Source organism: Suricata suricatta, chromosome 4 (assembly GCF_006229205.1).
Source record: "Suricata suricatta isolate VVHF042 chromosome 4, meerkat_22Aug2017_6uvM2_HiC, whole genome shotgun sequence".
Lineage (NCBI taxonomy): Eukaryota > Metazoa > Chordata > Mammalia > Carnivora > Herpestidae > Suricata > Suricata suricatta.
In genome coordinates, this window is record NC_043703.1 from 125,735,152 (window position 1) to 125,747,416 (window position 12,265).

At 40.3% G+C, this 12,265-nt stretch overlaps 1 protein-coding gene across 1 annotated transcript in view; it reads left to right on the plus strand.

Moving 5' to 3' along the window:
* Nucleotides 1-12,265, plus strand: part of KCMF1 (potassium channel modulatory factor 1) — a 72,483-nt gene that overhangs the window by 529 nt on the left and 59,689 nt on the right. The gene's annotated exons all lie outside the window — the stretch shown is intronic.

A 12,265-nucleotide genomic window follows, 5' to 3' on the forward strand; every position in this document is an offset into this window, starting at 1 on the left:
CAGCCCGCCCGGCCGGCCCCGGAGTCACGGGCTCCAGCGCGGCCTAGCGCTCCCGCCGCCCCGGAAGGGCTCGGTGCGGCCGCCGAACGGGGCCGCGGGCGGTGGCAGGAGACAGAGGAGCGGTCCGTGGACCCAGCAGGCGCGTCCGGTCTCCGGGAGACGACGGCGAGCGCCCCTGCCTGCGGGCGACCGCGGAGCGGGCGGGAAGGCTCTGCGGCCGGGGAACGGGAAGCCCCCGCCACCCGAAGCCCGCCCCGGCCTCGCGGCTAGGCCTCGGCGCGTCCCTGGGCTCGGGTAACCAAGTTCCCGGGGCGGATCCGGCCCGGCCGCGGCGAGTAAACTCCCTGCTCGATCACCCGGTCCGAGCGGGACTCGCTCCGGGCGGGCCCCGGGCCCCTCCTCTGGCGTGCACTACCTACCTAGCCGGGTTCTGGTAAATGACCGTCGTGTGGTCTGTTAATGGTCAAGGGGCGTTTGGGACTTGTTTTTCGATCCAAAAGCATGATTGGGGTACCGTTGGAAATAAGCAGACAGCTCTAGCCCAGTCCCAGGGCACAAAGAGGAACACGTTTAGGAACGATGTATAGGCATTGAACTGGTAAAAAAAAAAAAAAAAAAAAATTAAATAAAGTAAGTTTACTTCAATTTACTGCCATATGGTTTAGAAAAGGGGGAGGGGGGTCGTGTTTTCTTTGTTTCGCTACCACAGGTCTTTAAATAAATAAAAAGTGTTAACATACTTGGCGAAAAGTTTATCCTGGTAAGGTTTTTAATGCAGGATTGTAAAAGTGGCTTGCAAGTATTATGTACTCTTGATTTTTAAATCCTGTATGGGTGATGTAGGAGTGGAGAAAGTTTAGTGAGTCAGATCAGTGTGTGCTTCACACCATTGGAAGGGTCTTAAGGAAATGCAGGCCTTAGAATTTCGAGGTCGAAAAACTTAGGTGGATTAAAATTATATTTAGAAGAAGTTTCAGAATTTGCTTAACTGGGTTTTTGAGACTGACTCAGAGAATATTTTGTGTTCCAGGATTCTGTGTTTTAAAAGGCTCAAACCTAATAGGAAATACTCCGTCTTTTCTTCACTTATTGTGGACAAGTGTTGGACAGTGTGAGGTAACAGAGGACTTAGGCTCACATAAATATTTGGAAACTGTCCATTTTCCCTACTTAGTGGGGATGTATTCTCTATCTCTGTCATTTAAAAGAGGTTACTACTAAAGCTACAACCAAATTTGTAATTTGGGATATTAAAGTTTATGTTAGATGTAGCTGTGTGTACCTTGACCACCTTGAAGACAAAATGAAACCGCATGGCTGCAGGCTCTGTTACTCTCAAGAACTGGGAGGGTGAAACTACAGAATCAGCAACGGAAGAATGGGTTTGAGACCCCTTCTCCTGCTTCAGGAAGACATCCAGATAGTTCTATTCTAATTGATGGTGTCCTGGGAAGATTCCTTTACCTTCAGTAATCTTTCAGAGTAATTAAAGTCCCACAGTATGAGCGTTCTTGAATGTAACACAAATTCTGTAATTTAAGCCCATTTCCCCCTCTTTGGTCCTGTGGAAAGGGATATGGTTTTGAAACTTACATTACCTTTTAGTTACTTGAATATTACTGAACCTCAGCACATTAATAGCACAAATAGCACACTTTATCTGGCAACTTACATAATACCAGGTGTTTCTCAAAAGAAACATTGCTGTAATTCATCAGTTGAAAACTTATAGTACAATATTTGACAAGTGATTATCTTTTGAGGGGCTAGTTTATGGCCTAAGGCAGGAGTGGCAGTTTCATTAAGAATCACATTTAATTCATTAGATGTATGTTTTGTGGATTATTAGTTCACGCTGTTTTTATTCTCATCAGTAGAAATTTAATCAACAAATGCAAAGTTTGACACCCTCACTATTATAGTTCTTTTCTCACCTTTCTCTTTTTTTGGCAAACAAAAGCTCATTTCTTTTAGCATTTCTTTGGTGGTATGATTTTTGAGCTCTTTTAATCATCAATTTCACCTCCACATTTTCTGTGGTTCTTGTTTCCTTTCACAGTGCAACCCAGAACTTGATGTAGTAGTCTGGTAAAAGATCTGAAATGTGCAGCCTGTAATACTGTACTTGGATTGTGTGCTACCTTTTCAGTGCTTTCCAAATGCATATACTTTGTTGCTTTGTCTTTGCGCTCACCCTAATGAGTTGCATGATATTATATGTAATGATGTAAGTTCGGACAACTCAGCCCCAAGATGTGCATCTGTCAAGCTGAGTCTCTACTTTGTGAAGCAGTGGACCACCTCTGAGAAAGGAGATGCAACCAGGAGCGTAAAGAAATGTTCTAGCCAAGGGTCAACATACTTTTTCTGTAAAAGGCCTGGTAGTAAATGTTGAAGGCTTTCTGTGCTGTAATATAAGGTCTTTGTCATCTCTGCCGTTGTAGTGCAAAAGCAGCTATAGACAACATGTAAATGAGTAGGCACAGTAGTGCTCCAATGAAAACTTTAGTTTTGGATGCCGACATTTGAATTTTCTATAATTTTCATGTGTCATAAAATATTCTTTGTTTTACCACTTGAAAATGTAGAGACCATTCTTAGCTGGCAGGCTGTACAAACACAGGAGGTAGCTGAATTTGGCCCACTTTGGCCTGCGGGGTATAATTTGCCCACTTCTTTTCTCAGGTAGAGGGTTAGAGAGTTAGTGGAACCCCTAAAGGGCCGACTCTGTTTGGTATTCATTCCGTCATTTCCTTTGGGTAATGGTAAAGGGGAGTGACTGGTTTGGCCCATGGTTTGTTCCTCAGTTTCCAGCAGCACGGTGGAGACTGGTAGAGAAGTAATTGTTCTTCAGGCGTGAGAAACAGGCTCCCCACCTTCCTGGGCCGTGTCTGAGTGGAGCCGCCAGTGCTCTACATTAAGTCTCCTGCTTGTCCATTATGACTTTTCTAGCCAGGATTCCATTTTTCCATCTTTTAATTAGCTTTGTAACGTTCTCGTCATCTTAACAAACTTTGTACATCCGTGCCCAGTCACTTTATGTTCATCATACCAACACCATTTAGTTGCATGTTACACATAGTGAAGTCAGTCGTCTTTTTTAAGAGTATTTTTATAAGTATTTTTTTAAACGTTTCACTACATGCTTTCTTAAATAGAGGTATGTTATTCAGAGCTTAAAATGCATTTAATAGCTTTGCAAATTAAAAACATCCAATTACTCAATGCTTATTAGATAAAATGAAACGATGAATGTTCTTGTGTGAGTTTGAGCCTAATTGATTACCTAGAATTAGGAACACGTTTATTGCCTTAAATCAGTCAGCCTTTTTTCAGTTGCTCCTATGTATAAGGCACTTTGCTAGGAACCAAGGAGTGTGGGGATGAATGAATGAGACACGGCCGCTCACCTGGAGAAGGTGGGAAGGTGCACGTGTACACAGGTCCTACAGCACAGTGGGAGACCCTAAGGAGGTAGGAGGTAAAGGAATTGATGACAAAATCATTAATCAACTTTTTTCCTAACTAATGTAGCCCCACTTCAGAGAGGGAATCTAATCGGTTTTCTTGAGTGCCTTCCTAACTTTTTTGTGGGCTACTCTTAATTTGGGGGGAAAAATTAGATTTCAAACAGAGTCCTTATCTTTACTGGATTTATTTTTCCCCTAGCTTTTAGAAGATTTTCGTATGTAAAAATGATAGCAAGTAAGTGAACAGGTAGGTGATCTTATTGTTTGGTTATTCTCAGAAGCATCTGATATTGTTTATTTTCAAACTGTGAAGTGCAAAAGTATGTAGGCCATTAATCTAGCTTTTGAAAGTTGCACCATTTTTTGAAATTGTACCACTCTTGTTAGATTTACATTTTCTTGTCTTTGAAAATATTATCCGACCCTAAAAGCACACATGCAGATGATCCTAGAGTGAAGTGCAGGAATTTTGATTTCAGGATTTGGGAACTGTGAAGGGCAGGATTGGTAATTGGCTTGTGGTTTTCAGGTGGTGACTTTTGCCTTCCCTGTAAGTGAGGTAAATTGACTCCCACTGAGAAGACTTCAGCCAACATGTCAGATCATTTATTTTACTTTAACTATGATCTGTTAAAAGATGATCACATTCTTAAGGCTTTTTCAGTTCAATAGATCATGAATTACATTTACCCTGATTTTCAATAAAGGATAGATAAAAATGTAAATATTTTATTTTTGGGATCTTTGATTTCATGATTTCATAAAAAGTAGATTTTGAAGCTCATTTCCCCCATATTTTTGACATTTGTGTTTAAGTTAAAATGTCATAAAATACAACTTTCTTGTTTTTTTTTTAATGTTTTTATTTATTTTTGAGAGAGAGAGTGCGAGCATGAGCAGGGGAGGGTCAGAGAGAGGAGGAGTCACAGGCTCTGAAGACAGGCTCCAGGCTCTGTGCTGGTAGGGCTCGAACCCTCGAACCATGAGATCATGACCTGAGCCGAAGTTGGACGCTCAACAGACTGGGCCACCCATAACTTTGTTGTTTTAAGTTAGAAATTTAATTTGGAAGAAACTCTTTTCAGTCTTAGAATTTTAAAATGTATTAGCAGCAATCTTGTTTAAAGATTGAAAACTTTTTTATACTAGAAACTTAAGAAACTCTTGATGTGAAATGATCAAACAAATCCCTTTGATTAGGCTTGAAATATCTTAGAAATAAAGAAATCCATGCACTTATAACTCATAATTTTAAAAACATCAGCTTTGGAACATCTACCAAATATATTTGCTGATGTTTGTTTTTGTCGTCGTTTTTGTTTTGAACTGGAGACTCCAAAGGCTGTTTTTAGTGAAGGTTAAAATGTCGCTGAATTATCCTAGGAATAGTGTGTTTTTTAATTACATTATAAATATTGCTGGAGAGCTATTTTCATGAGTATGAACTCAAAGGAAACATTTCCTACATTTCACATTCATAAAAGTAAAATGCTGTTTATAGTTAAAATATTTTATTTTTATTTACTTAAACTGTTAATTAATTATTTTTATGTGTAAGAAAGAGGGAGAGCATGTGGGAGGGGCAGAGAGGGAGAGAGAATTCCAGGCAAAGTTTGTGCTGTCTGTGCAGAGCCCAACTCAGGGCTCCATTGCACAAACCATGAGATCTTGACCTGAACTGAAATCAAGAGTTGTCCACTCTCTGCTGACTGAGCCTCCCTTGTTTTATTTTGTTTTGTTAGAGAGAGAGAGAGAGAGAGAGAGAGAGAGCAAGTCGAGGAGAAGGGGAAAGGGAGAGAATCTTAAGCAGGGCAGAGCCTGATGTAGGGCTCAATCCCATGAGCCATCAGGACCTGAGACAAAATCAAGAGTCAGATGCTCAACCAACTGAGCCACCCAGGCACCCCTATAATTTAAATCTTTGTGTGTGTGTGTGTGTGTGTGTGTGTGTGTGTTTTAAGTAAGTAACTTTTTTTCCCCTTTCTTTTAATGTTTGTTTAATTTTGAGAGGGAGATACAGAGCAGGAGCATGGAAAGGACAGAGAGAGGGTGAGACAAAGGATCTGAAGCAGGCTCTGTGCTGACAGCACAGACAGCCTGATGTGAGACTTGAACTGACAAATGGTGAGATCATGATCTGAACTGGAGTGAGACTCCTAACCTACTGAGCCATGCAGGCGCCCCCCCCCCCCGTAATTAAAAGCTGTGTGAAAGATTAATTCCATATTAATTTTAATGTTATACTAGGAGTCATGATGTTTTTCAGGATTTTTTTTTATAATAAGGTATAGTTTTTTTAGTTGCTGAAGTTATTTATTAAAATTGGGAAACGAGCTTTTGAGAGGTATACAGATCTGCGCTTTTGAAAAATGTAGTAACTTTGGGGCACCTCGGTGACTCAGGCAGTTAGGCATCTGATTCTTGGTTTCTGCTAAAGTCAGGATCTCACATGGTTTGTGGGTTTGAGCCCTGCGTCAGGCTCTGCGTTGACAGTGCAGAGCCTGCTTGGGATTCTCTCTACCACTTTCTCTGCTTCTCCCTCCTTAAAATAAATAAATAAACTTAAACAAAACTAAAATATGGTAACTTTTGTATTAGCCATGTCCTGATTCATGGTAGAGATAGGGATAAGGCAGATTCCATAGGAAGGAATGAGTAATCATGAAAAGAGAGGGTGTTCTTGGGATGGTGAGAACAGGACAGTGTTGTCAGAGGAAAGTTAGGCAAGGTGGGCATGAAGCTTGGAAATGATCTGTATGTAGCCCCAGGGAGTTAGAAGACTTTCTTTCATGGTGAGTACCAGGAGGTGAAAACTCATTGTCCTGTGAAGCTAGCAAGAGAAGAATTTGCTTGTTAGGCATTTTCCAGGGTCGCACCCCTACTACCTGTCTCACCACCCTCCCACAGCGTTTGTTAATCATGTTTCTAGTTGCTGTCTTTCTGAATAGTAAGAAAGCAGTGTGGGACCATCCAGTTCATGTACATGGTCCATTTATTTCTTCCATGGCCACAGTGCCAACCAGCAGTCCACTGGACTTTGCCAATGGCTACAGGGAGTATCAGGAAGGAAGTATGAATGGATCCCAGCAAGTCCACCACTGCTGTGAGAAAAAAACAGCTGAAATCACAAGAGTGGGTCAGTCAAGTCACCTTCAGCTAGGCGGGACAGACAATAAATGGGTGAAGCCTCTTGACATCCTGACTAATTAGATTTAGCATTATGTTCTACTGAATTGTGTGGGGTTTTTCCCCACTCTCTTGCTGGTACTCAGGGCCAGTGTTGTGAACTTCAACTTTTTATTTTAATATATAGTAAGGATTTGCATTAGGAGAGTCACTTTAGAGTGCTAACTTGAGGAGCTATTAGAACAGTCACAGGCGTGTTCAGTTATCATTTATTTCTCGGTTTTGACTTTGGTTTCTTTCTGAGACTCTGTCACCCTCCCCTCTCACCTAGTAAAGTGGAGGGTCCCTCTGGTGGCACTCTTGCCTTATTCTCCAGGCAGTTTTTACCCTGTAATTGTTCGCTTGTCTGCCTCCCCAACAAGTTACCTGAAAAATAGGTATAGTGTTACGCTTACTTTTGCACCCTACCAGCAAGCACAATGTCTGGCCTTTGGGGAGGCCAGACATTTGAACACTTGTGGGTGATTGTTAGAGATGTTATATTACTTGTCTAAAAAATGGTGAGACTAGAAACTGCTGTCTTCTGTTTTTATCTGAGAAGCTGGTTAAGAAGGACGGAGATGGTGGAGAAAGAGGATTTGGAACTTTCATAAAAGTAAGAGGGGATGAATAAACTACATAGACTGAAAAAAGTTAAGGGGATCTGACTCCTGGGGGAGGAGATACTGTTTTTTTTGTTCTACTTCTGGCTCTGGTTTCAGTAACTGGCTGTGGGTTCTGAATAGTAATTGCACCATGTGTGAGTTATCTTATTCATTCAATCATTCATTCAATGGATATTTATGGACTTCCTACTTGAGTACCACTCAAAGTCCTCTCCAGAGCTTGCTACAAGTTGTTGACCCTTGCTAGAGCATGATAATATTCAGTGGGTTTGAAACACCTTTGGGAATTAAGTGCTTTCCTGTTGCACAGGTTGTGTTTCCTTTCTCATTTGCTGGAATTAGTCCCTAAAATTTATATCTTACGACAGGGTAGGTAAATCATATAAGTATTTTAATGTTTTGACAATATTCCTTCGCCCCCTCCTTTTTTGGGAGAGAGGATGTGAGTGGGGGAGAGGGGCAGAGGGAGTGGGGGAGAGAGAGAGAGAGAGAGAGAGAGAGAGAGAGAGAGAGAGAGAGAGAGAGAGAGAGAGAGAGAGAGAAAGAGAGAATCCTAAGCAAGTTCCACACTCAACGATGAGCCTGACCTGGGGTTCGATCCCACAACACTGGGTTCATGACCTGAGCCAAAAATCAAGAGTTGGACACTCAACCAACTGAGCCACCCAGGCGCCCCTCTTTTTTTAAGACTATTTTCATTTAAGTTTCTCAATTACTTCTAATTCTGCCCAGCAGTACATTTCATTCCCTAATACTGCCCTTAGACTATGAAAGTCTCAACACATATCTGCATATGTTAAAGTATGTTCAAGTAGATTATTTCTCATAGGTTTATAAGTATCTTTTTGATGCTTAGAAAAGAGCTCGAGGGATTAAATGTTTAATTTTTGTATTCAGTATAGTTTTTGTGTGTGTGAAGGCCTAGTGGTTACATAGCAACTGCTCGGGTAACTAAATGGTACTTCTTTTCATTATTTTTCCTCAACCATTATTCTCCTTTGGTGTCCTCTATGGTTGTAGAGGTTTGGCAGTGCAAGGAAATGAGAAGCTTTCTAAATTAGGAGTTAAGGACATCGCAGTAAAACAGGCAGAGATTATTTAAAGTTGTTGTTACTGAAGTGTCTCTTCTGTAAGAATGAAATAAATATGTGCTGGGAGCTGGGGGTGCTTGGGTATTGGGAGCCATGTCGTTTTCTAGTTTTCATAATCTGAGATTTTACAGTCAGCCTGATTAACACTGCTAGGGATTCTGATACAGCAAATTGCAATTTGAAATTAAAGTGTGCAGTTTGTGTGTGTAGGTATAGATATGGATATGCATAGTGGTCACAGAGGAAGGACTGGTCTTCCCTTCCATAGGAAAAATGGTGATCAGCACCTGAAGTGTCAGTGTTACGGTAAGCACGTGGCCCATGGTTTGCCTGACATTCCCTGTCAGATGTACGACATAGCTTCATGTTCTCTTATTACTCCATGTTGTTTTCTACAAGCTCTTTAGAAGTGTAAGCCACATGTAATTTTGTTTTTTTTATTTTTATTTTTTTAAGCCACATGTAGATTTTTTTTTGAGAGAGAGCCACAAGTGCAAGTTGTGGGGGGTTGGCAGAGGGAGAGAGAGAGAGAGAAGAGAGAATCCTAAGTAGGCTCCACGGCTCGTTCTCATGACTGGTGAGATCATGACCTGAGCCAAAATTAAGAGTTGGATGATTACCCAACTGAGCCACCCGGGTGCCCGTAGCCAGAGGTAATTTTAAATTCTCCAGTAGCCACAGTAGCAAAAATAAGGAGGTGAAGTTAAATTTAAATTGTTTAATACTTTAATCCAATATATCCAAGTTAACACTAATCAATCAACATAAAAATGATTACGTTCTTTTTTTCTTACAAAATTGTAAAAAATCTAGTGTATATTTTAAATTTAGCACACTTTAGTTCAGAAGCCAAATTCTGATTGAAAATACTTCAGTTGAGAATTATCTTTAGACTTGTGTATTGGGTGTCTGTTAGTAAATTTTTTGATCATATATAGTCTCTTTTTGTAGGTACATTTTAGTGTAGTATTCTGGATTTTTGTTTCTTGAATTAATTTTCTAAGAACACAGATTTTGCCTCACTTTTTGGCTTTAGTCTACATTAGCAACATTTAACCATGACAATAGGAAACTACTTTATAAGCAGCTATAAATGTTTATAAATTATAATTCCTCTGTGGGCCCTTCAGATTGGAAAAGTAAGTAATGTTCTCTGGGAGTTTGGGGGATTATTTTAAGCCCTCTGTGATGTAAAATTTGTAAAAATTGTTACTAGTCCATTGCAAGTTCTGTTATGGTGGATTCAGAAGATAGTTTGGATTCTATCTGGTGAGGATAGACTTTTCATCATTTGAAGAAAGTGACCTCCGTCCAGGCTTGGTAATTTATTGTAGGTGTATTTCATTGTAATGAGATTGGATGTGTAGTATCCATCTGGAAAAGGCCTTTGGCATCTAACAGTAGAAAAGCAGATGGTTATGACTTTTATTTAAAGTAATTTTAAGAAAATTGGGGTGTTTGGCTGGCTCAGTAGAGCATGCAACTCTTAATCTCAGGGTCATGAGTTCAAGCCCCCACGTTGGTCATTTTAAACCTGTATTACTTTAAAAAAAATAAAAGTTTAAAAAAAGTAATTTTTAGAAAACGGATTATGGAACTAATTGCCAGCCCATTATCAAGGTTAGCCAGCCACTGGTGGTTTATCTTTTTTGCCTGTTTAGTGTATTGTTTTAGCCAGCTAGAACTAGATTTGCAGATAAAAATAGAGTGTTTCAGAGATAGTCTGTTAAAAATTAAAGACCTAGTGTTTTTTTTGCCTTCATTTCACTGAAGCAGCAGTTCCACAGAGCAGTTTTTTTATGGTTCTTTTTGTTTTCAGTCCTGCTACACTCAGATCTTTGGAACATCAGGCATTTATGGCTTTTTTTTTTTTTTCTTTAATAGTATAAAAATACTAGTACTGTCTAGTTTGGGTGCTCTCACCCAGTGGTTTTCAAAGGCAATTTAGGACCAGCACTGTTAGCATCACCTGGGAACTTGGCTAGAAACGAAGATTCTTGGACCCTGTCCTGGACCTACTGGATCAGAGCTTCTGGAGGTGGAACCCGGGAATTTGCGTTTTCACAGGCTTCTACCTGGACCCAGTTATGACAAAGGCATTTATGTGTGAGATGGTTCTCGCCGGTGACAAGGGCACACAATGGTTGTGGCACCATTTTTTTATGGTATGGTACTAATCAAATGGAAGTACAGTTGCTGACCTTGGGATCATTCTTGACCACTGTTACTGTCACCTGGCGAGGTGGGAGAGAAGTGTGGCTCCCCACTCTAGAGCAGTGCTATTCATTTACTCAGTGTATTTATTGACTGTGTTCTTGGGGCTTCAAGGATCCGTAGTGAACAAAATAGAAGATTCCTGTCCCTGTTGTGCTCACATTCTGTTAGAAGGAATATGTCAGGGATATATGGTCTGTGAGCCAAACCTGGCTGGTTGCTTGCTTGTTTGTTTAAGATTTTATTTTTAAGTAATCTCTATACCCAACATGGAGCTTGAACTCACAACCCCAAGATCAGGGGTCACATGTTCTACCAACTGAGCCAGCCAGATGCCCCTGTGATTATCTTTTTTATTTTATGTTATTTTATTTATATTTATATTTAAGTTCAAGTTAGGTAACATAGTGTAGTATGGGTTTCAGGAGTAGAATATAATTGGCTGCTTGTTTTTGTAAATAAAGTTTTATTGGAATATAGCTGCATCTGCTCATTTACATATGTCTGAGCTATTTTTATACCAAAATGATTAAGTTGAGCAATTGCAACAGAAAAAGCTGAAAATATTTACTGTTTAGCTATTTACAGAAAAAGCTTGTGGAACCCTGGGGGTAGACCATAAAAGAATAAATATGTGATATGTAATAAAGTGTTAGGAGTTGACAAGAGTCACAAAAAACCATTCAGTGGGTTAAGGGAATAGAGGGTAGGGGCCTACTTTAGATACTGTGGTCAGGCAAGGCCTTTTTGAAGATGGGGCATTAAAAGAAAAAAATAAGTGAAGTATATTTAAAGAAGGAAGTATATGGCTGAGGGTATAGCAAGAGCAGAGGTGTTGAAACTTGGAATGTTCTGGGAACAGCATCAAAGCCACTGTGGCTGGAAGACCGTGGTTAGGGGGAAAGGGATAGGAAAGTTGCCCTAGCCAGGGCCAGATCCTGCAGTGGAGGACCGTAGTGAGGACTGTTTAACTGTGAATGCATTGAGAGACACATTTTCGAAGCCCTTCTATAGAGAGGGGTCTTTTTGGCTAAACAAATGGCAAAGACTGGAAACTAAATACCTGCTGTTATAACACATTCCAACATCTCTAAGAAACATTTCTCTGTAAACTTTTCCCTACACTCATTTCTTTAGCTTTGTGGTCCTCAGCCTCCACGTATCTATGTATTCTATTTAGTTAATGTTGCTTGTACATTGTGGGGTTTGGTAGAGAACAGATATTTCCCTGGTTTGAATGTAAAACCCTTGAACCTAGAAATTGGGTCATCTATATTAGCAGCTTTCAAACTTTAAAAAATATAACTCGTGATAAGAAATGTATTTGATATTACTCAATAGTTACATACATATGTAAAGAAATAAGTTTCACAAAACAGTACTTATCTTTACTATGAGGGATGTTTTCTGTTTTCTGTGATTTCATTAAAAACAATACTAGGGGTGCCTGGGTGGCTCAGTCAGTTAAGCCTCCAACTCTTGATCTCAGCACAGATCTCGATCTCAGGGTTGTGAGTTCAAGCCCTGTGTTGGGCTCTGCGCCAGGTGTGAAGTCTGCTTAAAATAAAAATACTGGTTGTGACCTCCTGGACTGATTTCACATTCTACTCATTGTTTGTGACTTGCTATTTGAAAACCACTGCCAACGCTGTCTAATACAAAACTTGGAGTCCCTTATGTCCAAGGTATTGTGATAGGT